We start from the raw sequence: 12,022 nt of genomic DNA, 5'->3' as shown, positions 1-12,022 counted from the left end.
ATTACAGCTTTTCGAGTGTTGTTAGCTGCTGTTATTAACACTAATAACACATTAGCGCAAACAGAAGGGCTGCATACACCGAAGTAGTTCTTGCTTGTTCATGGGCGTGGGAAAAGGCGGTTCCAGTGTTATTAGGGGGTGATCAACGTTACCTGCAAGATCACTATTTTTCTTGTTTCTGCAGTTGTTTTCATTATTACTTTATTTAACTTGACACACCACATCTTTAAATTCTCATCCTTGCATTAGTATATAGACCAGTTAATATTGATGGTATCTCCTGCTGCGTCGTGTGTTTTAAAATTACTACATACTGAATATTGAACTGAATCTTGACATTAAAAAAAATTTAATCGGAAATCAAATTGTAATCCCAATGTCTGTCAGAAAAATCGGGATTAGATATTTTCCCCAAATCGTGCAGCCCTAGTTTCCATTATTCGCTTTGATATACGAGTGCTTTGGATTATGAGAACGTTTCCGGAACAAATTATGCTCGCAATCCGAGGTTTTACTGTATGTGCTTCTAGCCTCAGGTTTCCATCGGGTTTGCAACTGCGATATTTATGTCCACTTACTGGACTATTGCTGAACTTTAGTTGTAGGTTTAAGAATTGTGCCCCGTCATTACCAGTGGTCACTAGGCACCTTAATGGCATTTATCAGGTAGAGCGTTATCTCTGAAGAAGCCTTGTAGCTAGGGCTGGGCAATATCACATTAAGATTATATTGTGCATACATGATAATGACCAGGGCTTAAGATGACCAGCGAAACAATTGGCCAGACGCCAGGTTTTCAGTATTATATGGATATTTGTTTATGCCCACAGTTTAAGAAGATTATTAAAATATTATGAGATGAGTTCTGTGACACCCAACAGTTAGTGATCTGCATAAACTAGGAGTATTGTACCGAAAAGCTGGCATCCAAATGTTTCGATATAGTATTCTGTAGAACTGCGTACTGTATTAATTGTATTTATGTATTATCAGTGTGCCATATTGTTGGACAAATGGAAGAATGTTAATGCAAGTATTGTCACAGTGCCTAAAGGGACAAAATGGCCTTTGACTGAAACTGGCAGTGTTGGGTGTTTGTTCAAGCAAAATGAGCTTCTGAGTATGGTACAGGTGCATAGAATGTCAGTAGGTCTGTCGCGATGTAATCATGATTATATAACGCATGCGCAATAATCACCAAGGTTTTAAATGACGGGTGAAACATTTGTCAGGATGTCAGCTTTTTGGTACTTTATGGACATTTACTTATGTCCACTATTTGGTAAGCAGATTATTAGTGTGCCTAAGATGTTAATGAGTTGCGTATTTGACGCCCAAAAATCAGTAGTCTGTATAAATTCAGCATATCCTTATGCTTATTAAATTCAGTTAGTGAAGCACACCACGCCATTGTTTTACTAAATCATGGAAGCAATTTAGCACTGAAGTGGCACTGAAGAAAAGAACCATTACAACATTGTTTGAAAGAGGAGATATTGTGGATAAACAAGGTTAAAAAAAAATATAGTGGTGTGGTGGTACTTTTTGTACTCAGTGTAAAGTGCGACACGTTTATTAAACATAAGGATATGCCTAATGTATGCAGATCACTAACTTTTAGACGTGACAATACTCATCTCATTAATGTTTTAGGCACACCACTAAACTGCTTACCAAACTGTGGTAATATGTACATGATATATACAGTGTTTCCCTCGGTTTACAGCCTTGGCGGGCGTGGGGGTAGACAGACACCGACGGGATTCATGGTGTTCATGTGTTTCTTTTAATGACTGCAGTCAATATAACAACTGAACTAAACATCAGAACATTTTTATGACAATTATCCACAAAGTGTGCAGACTTTTTTGTCTGCTTTTCAGGTGGTTGACGTGACATATTTTCCGATGCACGCTCTCTGTCGCTGGTGGGTGTGCGGACGGAAACATATATAATGTATGGTTCCACCTTGTTTGTATGTCTTGTATAAAACATTGTTTAAGCATTTGGAGACATTTGCAGTTCAGTTCGAATATCTTCCAAGAGCAGTATTTCCCCTAGGTTTAGAACTCCGCCATGCGTGATACAGAGAGCAGAGGAGAATTGTAGATGCGCAACCGTGTAGAGATAAAAATGACAAGCAGCCGTGTAAATAAGATAAATATTTAGTTTGTTTAGTAAAAGGACAATGTATAGACCTGTTCTATAGGAAAGGTAACCTTAAATGACTTCTGCTGTGATCTGGCCCTATATAGAAAATAAATAAAATTAACTTGACCTTCAAGGGGGGGCGGGAGGTGCCGTTGGAGGGGTGGCTGCCCCCTAATATAATGGTAGGGGAAACACTGATATAGTTTCAAATGACGAGTGCAGTCCTGCTACTGCAAAATTCTGTGTATGTCAGCCTGGGACAGAGCCAATGGGTTCTACTGTGGTTTTGATTCACCATGAATAGCATATAACCATCAGAAATTTTTCTGTTTTAAGTGTTTCTGCTCTCTGTTAAGCCAGTCTTGGACATTGCTTCCAAGAGGTAGATCTACTACAGTGATTTTTGTGTATGTGGAGAGCTTTTGTTATGCATAACCAGGAAAGTGTTTTCTGGTTAATCATATTCCATTAGGGCCACTTTCCAAATCAGATTTCAAAGCGCATCATTTTATCTGGAGGAAAAAAAAACTTGGGTGGGTATTTCAGTCTATAGCAGAATAAGAGGATTCACTTGTAGGGTATATGAAGGATAATTTTTTTTAATAGCACAATGTTTCACAGTTACCTTGAGAACTGGAGATGGGTTTGCACATGACACTAAGAAAGTTTAGTTAGTTCTCACTGTTTACAAAACCAATGTCAGAAATACGGCTGCTTCTCCAGTAATGTAATTCATGTTTTTGGTCCAGAGGGATCCCAAATAGTCCTTCATTAGATGTTGATAACATTTATTTCTTTGCATAAAGTGCATCGTCTGGACTGCTTCAATGAATACATTTTCTGATTTAAAATCCTTCAGATGGTTGTAAGATAACCCATAGTGATGGTAGTAGTAGGCAGATCATAATTTTGTTGTAATCTGATTGTTGTGTTTTGTTGCTTCATAGAGTGCCATATTTTTGGATCATTATGATGTTAGGAACATGTACTGTGTTTTAAGTACTTGTTCTGTTTTGTAGACATCAGGATGCGCAATCTGCTTTATAAACCAGAGTGGGTCATGGAACTATTGTAGCTGCCAATAAAGTTGTGCTGTTTCCCAACACCAAAGTCTGAACTGGTGAGGTAACTGTGGTGGTAACTTGTATCAGGTTGGGTTGTGAAAATGTTGTAAAATAAACTGACAGATCAAACACCACCATAAAATATACCATGAAGTGTAATGTTGTGCATGTGTAGATGTGTGAGCTACAAATTGAGGTGGGGGTATGGATTGGGTAACGACAGGGGCTCACACACTTGTAAACAGGGGGAAAAGAGAGCGCACAAAATACGACCAAACATTATTAGACATCGCAGTAAATGTGTACAGACATTTCCTGCATTATAGATGCTTGATTTGTAGGAACCAATTAAATTATGCGCTATATCTGCAATCTTGCACTGAAATTCAAGCTCTGCTCAGGGTAAAAGAGTAGGATATATTCAGAAAGGAGGCTGCAGCATGGCAGTAGATGACAGGTATAGTAGGACTGGGTGCCCTTCTGGGTGTTGAATGTGACAGGAGAGGACTGATCAATAATGCAGTGCAGAGAAGGAGCACTGAGGCCACCTTGGGTAAGCCTCGCCCCCTCCAAAGCACTTGGTTCCAGTTGCCTTCCTGCACAGAGCTCAGAAAAAGTGGTGGTGGAATTTTATCAGTCTTGGTGTTTTCCCCTTGCTGCCATTGGAGATAATTGTTTGCATTCAGGATCCTTACAGGCCTTACTACTGTTTCCTTCCAAGATGGTAGTAAGAAGAAAGTAGTAAGAATGTAGTCCTTGATACACTAATATGTGCATATCTGAGAATTTGTACATTCAGTAGGTGGGACTTGATTAACACTATAGCCATGGGGACGGGACAACAGTGGAACAGAATGATCTTCCTCCAAAGACAGCAATACCATTAAACCATGCCAAGATTAACAGACGCCGTTTTGTCTTGTTTCACCATTGTCATCAAGCAAATCAATAACCAGCCAGCATGCGCTCAGGGGCCAGTTTAATATGTACACCTGCTTGCTAATGTAAACAGCCTGTCCTTCCAAGACAGCGAATTATGTGGCTGTAACTGAATATGAACAGCACAACATGAGTTCAAGTATTAGTTTGTAGTGTGATTGTCAGTGCCTGAGGTGGTGGGATTTTTCATTTATTTATTTAACAGGCACTTACCCAGAGTGATACAAGAGCCTTGCTCAAGGACCCATGGACATGTGACTATTTTGTCCCTGCTGGGGTTCAAACCAGGAACCTTGTGATAACAGGCACTGCAACTTGGCCTGCTAAGCTACTCACCGCCAGAGTGAGAAAAATCTAATAAGGGTCCTTATTATGCTTTTCAGATTTTTTTTTCCCCTTGCCTTTGTTGTGTGCCTGCAAAATCTTATGTCCCAAAGTACATGCCAAAGAGAGTAACAATATAGACATCACTCTTCTCTAAACTGCCAGAAGTGTCTTGTAGGAATTCTAGCCTTCACCATGACATGGTGAGGTCACATCATAACACAATCCTTACTGGCCACCTTCCTGCAAGTACCTATCTGCGGACTGCAAGACAGGTAGACCATATAGAGCAAGCTGACCAATCAAAGCTTGCTGGGCTAATAGAAGGTGGGGCTTAAAGATCTAACGGAGTATTTCAGTTATAGACAGAATGAAATAGAGATGTACAATATGAGAGAAACTATATATATGAAATATAATTATGAACAGTGAAAATGAGCATAATAGAGCCCCTTTAATGTAATTTCTGTGGTTGGGAACACCCTGTTAATTGAGTTGGGTCAGAGGAGACTGGCCTAACTTGTTACAGCTAACAGGAAGGTCAGGAAGTGCAAAAATGACAGCTCTGTACTCAACAATGCTGCGCAGAATGGCTTCTCTGAATGCAGAACTCGTCTACCCCTGAAGCGGTTCTAGAGGCAACAGTGGATCCTACCTGGTACTTGCTTGGTTTTCCTAATTAAGTGGCCACTGAGTATGACAGTTTTTATTTTCATTGTCATCAGGTGTGTTGGGGTATTGTGTAGTTTGGTAAGTGCTACCTTCTGTTCTTGGCAAGTCAGGGAAATCTAGATTTCAAGAATTGGACTTTTAAATTAATGATGGAATCAATTACATTTTTGTTTATTTGGTTTGTGTTAATTAGTGGGACTGTCCTGGTGACCAGTGATTAGCTTTATAAAAACTTGTCTGAGCTGTGTGTTTGTAGAAATGGCTGAGGCTGTATTTACAATAATCGTATTTCAACTCTTGAAAGGGAAGGATGGCTTTGCTGTCTGTGTGAATGATTCAAAATGGTGTGTCCTGACTGGTGATTATTACTCATACAATTTACCTAAAGCTGTATTTAGAAATGGAACAGTTATTTGGTCATCGTTCTTGGTGTATACAATAATTACACAAGGCATATGTTGAGTACAGGTACATAGAACCTCATTAGTTTTCATGTGCCGTCTTGTGCTCTTTTGAGACATACATTGTTCAGAACAAAGCTTGTGCAGGATTATCCATTTATTTGATACCCGTGGAAAAAAAATTCCAGGTGTTAAGGGCAATGCTCAAGTGTCCAACAGTGATGTGACTACTTTGCCAGCCACGGGATTGAACCCTTGACTCTGGTTTGATTCCAGAGCTGATTAAAATCAGGTGGCTGACATGTTAACTTTTCAGACATAATTTCCAAAGTTGGATTTTCAATGCAAATGGAGAAGATTTCTAATTCACTGAAATTGAATTGCAAACACACTGATGTAGTTTTGAACATTTGATCTCATGGACTTGTCTGTCTTAGTGCTATTGCGGTCAGAGCTGGGGGGAAATGCAGGGAACTTTGTCTCTCTACTTATTGTAAAGAACAATTTCCCTGCTTGCGTAAAAACAAGTGGTCATGCCGTGTGAGAAATGCTAAATATGGAGCCCTGAATGCACGAGGGAGACCTTTTGTGCCTTCAGGCTGCTGGAGGGCATGAACGCAGACCCTCAGTGTGAAATCCTGTAGAACTCTGCAGAGCTGTGTGAAATGGAACAGGATTGGAGGGAAATACAGTTCAGAAACAGAGCCCCAGGCCTTTAAGTACCCCTCCATCTGGAAGTCTGGTTTTACGGCACCAGAAAGGCTCCAAATAGTCCCCTTGTTCCCACAAGAGTCTTCCACACAACTCCTTCAAGGTTTTTTTTAAGTTCTGGAAAGAATTCTCTGCTGTCTGAATATTTTGCTTCATAGTCTTTAGTGGGACTCGGCCGCTTGTTCCAGTTGCAGTCTGTGTGTGTATGTGTGTTTTTGTAATTATTACATAGTGAGCACCACAATGTGATACAAACCTTTAACTTTTCACCTTTTGTTTTTTCAGTTACCCGCAAGAATAATCTCATTTTTCTTTTTAAAAAATGTGAATGCAGTCAAAAAATTAAGTCAAAAGCCTTGAAATTTGTTTGGTTACTTATGCTCAAGGATAAAGCTGAGTAGTGGTTAAGGTTGTCGTAGTTAAAATTAGGGTTATTAGGGAACAACAAACGATGCACAAAATTTCTTAACTTACCACTTATTGAATACTGAATTTAAATATAAACTTACAAAAATAACAAAAACACTATACAACTTGTAAACAATAACTTAAACTTATAAACAATAAAAATAGCAGTGTCCGAATTTCTTTTTGCGCACAATATGGCAGCAAACTCCTCATTTCTCAGGGAAGGAAAATTTGTAAACAATACAAAAAGGAATGTGCATGTTATTTTCAGTTTTAATCCCACTTCCAGTCCCCGAGTCTTCCTCGTCCGCCATGCATTGTTCTTAACAGCTCTGTGTCTCTGAGGATGGTACTGTCTGTGATCGGGGCAGAGTAACGCAACTCTCACACGCTGCAGTGTTTCAGAGAGCTGCCTGCTCCACCCCACACACACAGAGTGAAACTGTCCGAATGCTCGGCGGGTAGGAAGGCAGTGAAGCCGTGTAGTCAGGAATGGGTTTTATTCCAGACAGAAGACAGGGCAGGGTACAGCACATTAATCGACATTAATGACAAGTCTGGGGACGGACTCAGACGCGGACTAAATACACAAGACAAGCCGAAGATAACAGGACACAGCTGGGCATGATTGGGGAAGCACATGTGGATGATCAGGGGGCGTGGCACACACGAGGATCGGACGAGCCGGGCGTGACCGAAACTCTCCGACACAAAAAAACAAAAACAGAACTGATAACATCGGGCTGATATGGTAATAATTACATTTTTAACAATTAAAATGATTTTTTAATGATTAAAAAAAACGTCTGTGAGCCCACCAAGAAGTACTCTGTCGGAATCAATGATCCTTAAACTTCCCTGTAAGCTACAGTTGGTTGAAGGCTCATTATCATTACACCAGTTCCTGACAGCATAATTCGCGTTCTCTTTCAAAAGCTCTCGTGTTTTATTTCATAGCAAACCAGCTAAATAATTAGGTCTTTGAAAGACCAGAATTTAAGACATAGCGTTTTCTCCCAGGATTCTTCCAAAACTTCTGGCTGGGGTCCTGCACAAGGCAGCAGAGGTCACATGTTCTACAGCAACAATAACATTGGGCTGCCCACAGACATGTCTGTCTGTAAATCGGCGTACTACACTTGGATATCGGCCAATGCCGATACATTAGTAAAATGTCAAATATCGGCCCGATATATTGGCCGGCCGATATAGCGGTCAACCTCTAATAAATACCCGTTTTTTGTTAAACAAATTTATCACAACAGGGAACTTGGCTAACATAAGAATTATTTGGAAGCAGAAAATAATTTGCTTGTGGTGACCATTTGCACACTGGACTAATATTTAGTATAATTATCCGCAGTTCTTCTGCGGTTACATTCACACTAATGTTAGTAGCTTGGTTAACTACATCTCCTGTACACCCTAGGGAGTGGTTGTGTGATCTAGCAAACCAGTGATATCATGAGCTTGCTAAGTAGCAGACCAAACCGATGGAATTGTTTTTATCAGCCAAACAGTGACTGCGAATATATGCTGGATGGTGGGGTCACGTACCAGGGCTAATAATATAGCGTTAGCAAAATGTCTAGTCTGAACCACACATTTTGGGTACTAGGTTACTTGGTATGAGACTGGAAAAGCTTTATTTTAAGATGGCAGAAAATTGCAGACTTTGGTTTACAAAAAACAGCTGTAAGACCTAATGTAGGAATTTTGAGCCAAACAGCAATGTGTGGCTCAGTGGGCTAAACCTCTGTACCTTTGATCAGAAGGTCGCCGATTGGAGCCCAGCCTTACCATATATGCGGATCCTTGAGCGAGGCTCTTAACTAGGGTTGCCTCTGCCAACTATTTTTCTATGGTTTTAATCTGTCAACAATTATTCGATGTAATCGACGATGTCGAATATAAAAATGCATCTGTAGAATTTTTGTGTCGATGTGTTATGTAAGACTTCGTAAATGTTTTAGTGATAAGCTAAACGTATTGTAAGGGAAAGTACTTTATTCCTTTGGGAGCACGTTAACGCTGTCCTTTTAAGAATTGTGCAATTAAACAGTCTGCTAATAACTGAACTTTACTGTCCACCTGATGATCTTGAAGCCATCATCTCTGATGATTTTGTAAGGCATGCACTGGCCAATCATGTAGCACTTTTCTCATAAATATTAATGAGACATCTCCTACCACCCTGCAAAAAGGAAATTTGCTACCCCGCCCCCCACGCACGATGCAATATGGCTGCGTCCACCAGCAGAGCTCCGGAGCCTCTGGAGAAACACATGGCAAAAATGGCTCAAACACGGTCTTCCAAAACTTGGGAATACTTCAGTCATGACATCGTTTCTGCACCTCGACTGAGGCTGACATTGACGCCGTTTCAGCCATTTTATATTTTCTATTTACTTATTCTGTCATGTAGGAGTGAGACAAATTATCGTTCACGACTACTTTTACACACAAGCCTAAATTGTTCCTTGCACACTGAAGTAAGCTTAACTATAAGCTACCTTTGCTAGTGTTTCTTAAAAATATGTTTCTCTAGTTATGAAATCATTCCATGTTTTAGCGTCTATTTCAACATTAAAGTCAAATTGGTGTACTGAAATAATTAAAAACTATTACAGTGATTATTTACTTCAGTCTAACACAATTCCTATTGAATCTCTTAAGATTTGTCTTTGTTGTTAATGCTCTAATGTTTAAGAAATGTTTTAATAAATTGAAATGTTAATGAGAATTTCAGATTTGTATGTGTGAGGCAGGGGGTGAATTGTTGTATTAAATGACTAACTTAAATTTATTGATAAGCAATTATTTTCATCAGATCAATCGAAAAATTCGTTTTTAGATTAGTCGACTAATCGCTCGATTAATCATTTAAAGAATAATAGTTTGGGACAGCACTAAATTTTACTGATTTGGTTGATTAATCTAAACGATTAATTTTCCTCCAGAAAATTAAACTAAATTAAAACGGTTAAGTAAATTTTATTTGACAACAATATATTGTCATTGCAGGGCTTTAGATAATGGACGCTAGCTTTTCGGCATTATACGGACATAATTTTCGCCCACGATTCCATGAGAAGATTTGTAGTATGCCTAAAATATATAATTGATATGTGTGTTGCCCAAAAGTTAGTATAAATCTGTATAAATTTGGCATGTCTTTATGCTTATTAAATTCAGTTAGCAGAGCACGACATGTTACTATTTTGGTAAATCATAGAAACAATAAGTACTATTGTCGCGATGAAGATAGGGACAGCTTAGCAGCTACAGCGTCTTTTAAAAGTGGAGATATTATGGTTGGCCACCCCTGATCTAGTTTAATCTTACTCAGAAAGGGCCGCTCTGTGTGCAGGTTTTTGAGGTTTTTTTTAAATTACTAATTAGAGGACTGATTGGCTGAAGAGTCCTCACACCTGGGTGTGAACAGCTGAACCTAAAGGTTCTCCCAAAAACCCGCATATACATCGGCCCTTTGCGGATAAGACGTTGGTGGGGTGGCGGTACTTTTTGCTAACACCATGTTTTTTTTTTTTTTTTTTTTTTTTTGGTAAACAGTTTTCAGTTTTATTTTGCAATATTTTTTTTCCCCGGTTTTCCTTTCACTTTTATTTTACAGTAATAACACTGGTCCCAGCAAGCTTGACGCGCAGGAATACACCCACTGGTATAGTCAACCAATATAGAATAAGCCCAGATTTTAGCCTAAACATTTTCTCAAGCACTTATTCAGTGGAGGCTGCAAGGTAACCGGCAGACAACTTAGACTTTAATGGGTGTATTTAGCAACTACAAGGACAAAAGATATTAAGCTCTCCATACTAATGCCGGTTTACAAAATGGTTGTTTTGCATACTCTGCTGGTCCATCATCCAGAACAGCATCTGTGTGTTTCCTCCTCAAGTGCCGCTGTGGTATACCATCAAAACTTTGCAGGTTAAAATCTGACTTTTTGTATAGTGATAGTTTGAACTAGTCCCACAGTTGTGTAGTGATATTAAAAGAAAACATTTATTAGAATTCATTTTAAGAATCATAATGGTAATTTCATTAAAATAATAAAAAAATAATAGCGACGTTGATGCATTTTAAGCATCGATGTCATTGACTGTGTCAACCAATCGTGGCAGCCCTACCCTTAACCCCCAACTCCCTGGGCACAGCACAACAAGCCCTTCACAGCCAGCTAGCTCTGAGAGGAGGCGTAAAGAAAATTTCCCCATGGGGCTCCATAAAGTATCAGACGACCTCATGATATGACATCCTAAGAGGCGACAAGATGGCGCTACACTTGCCAAAAAATGTAACTTGGATTGCACTTTTTAATCCAGTTTTACTGACAGTGTTGAACCTATAAGGATTTTTAGAGTGGGAATCCATACTGTAAATTACGCTAACTACATCTAGTGTTTCATGTCCACTTTAAGATGTCTTGCTGCTTATGTTTAGAATAACTCGGTTGGAGTTGGTCTTTGTCCCAGGTGCCAATTTTCTGTGTTCTTTGTTGCATCAGCATGCAGCTCACACTGGCCTTGCTCAAAGGTTCCTATTTCTGCAAGAAAACCCAACTCTCCACCTGCACTCTGGTTCTGTGTGCCAGATGGCTTCAGCTTTCCAATGACCCAGTGTCCTAAGCAGGCAGAAATGACCTGAAAATATGGATTGGGTCCAAATGAGAAAGTGTTGTCCATGGTTTCTCTTTTGCCGGTATTGCATCAGCACTGTGCTGTGTTTTTTTTCCCTTCCAGCATGTAATTTGAGTTAGTAAACTCCACTTATGGGAACTTTTGCACTGCAGGCCCTGTTCTGGACCTATATTATCCAAAAAGCACAAAAAGCACATAGGTTAAACCTCACTCGAAACTACTTTGCTACCCTAAAAGAATGAAGTCGTTTTGTTAGTCCTAAGTTATTGCATCCCACATTAGTAAAACGGCGCACATATTTCTATATATAGTACCCGTGACATATTTATGATTCAGTATTAACTCTGAATGGCAGATTGACCTTTCGATGTCCACAGAATAAAAAAACATTGTAATGTTATTCCTCTAATAAGCGCTGGCAAGTTGCACCAGCGATTCCAAATATCGGTGCCGATCCAGACCTATTTCATGGATTGCATATTGGCCATGCATGACCAATTCATGCATACTTACTCATTTGTTTTTCCCTCTAAAAAGATAGCTCCTATTGTCTTAAATCTGTTTCCAAAATCAATTCCACAACAGCTCTTTCCCATTTTAGACGGGCTTTTTGCAGCATTCAAACTGAATGCTAATGCTGCCACTCAGTTTTTGCTATTCAGTGGGTGTAAGTGCAGTAATTTCCACCCGC

At 39.5% G+C, this 12,022-nt stretch overlaps 1 protein-coding gene across 1 annotated transcript in view; it reads left to right on the top strand.

Annotated features, from left to right (window-relative positions):
• The window catches only part of LOC125705800 (ankyrin repeat domain-containing protein 11-like), a 73,668-nt gene that overhangs the window by 8,036 nt on the left and 53,610 nt on the right, over positions 1-12,022 (top strand). The window lies entirely within an intron of this gene.

Source organism: Brienomyrus brachyistius, chromosome 13 (genome assembly GCF_023856365.1).
Source record: "Brienomyrus brachyistius isolate T26 chromosome 13, BBRACH_0.4, whole genome shotgun sequence".
NCBI classification, from domain to species: Eukaryota; Metazoa; Chordata; class Actinopteri; order Osteoglossiformes; family Mormyridae; genus Brienomyrus; species Brienomyrus brachyistius.
This window is presented reverse-complemented; position numbering and strand designations above follow the sequence as displayed.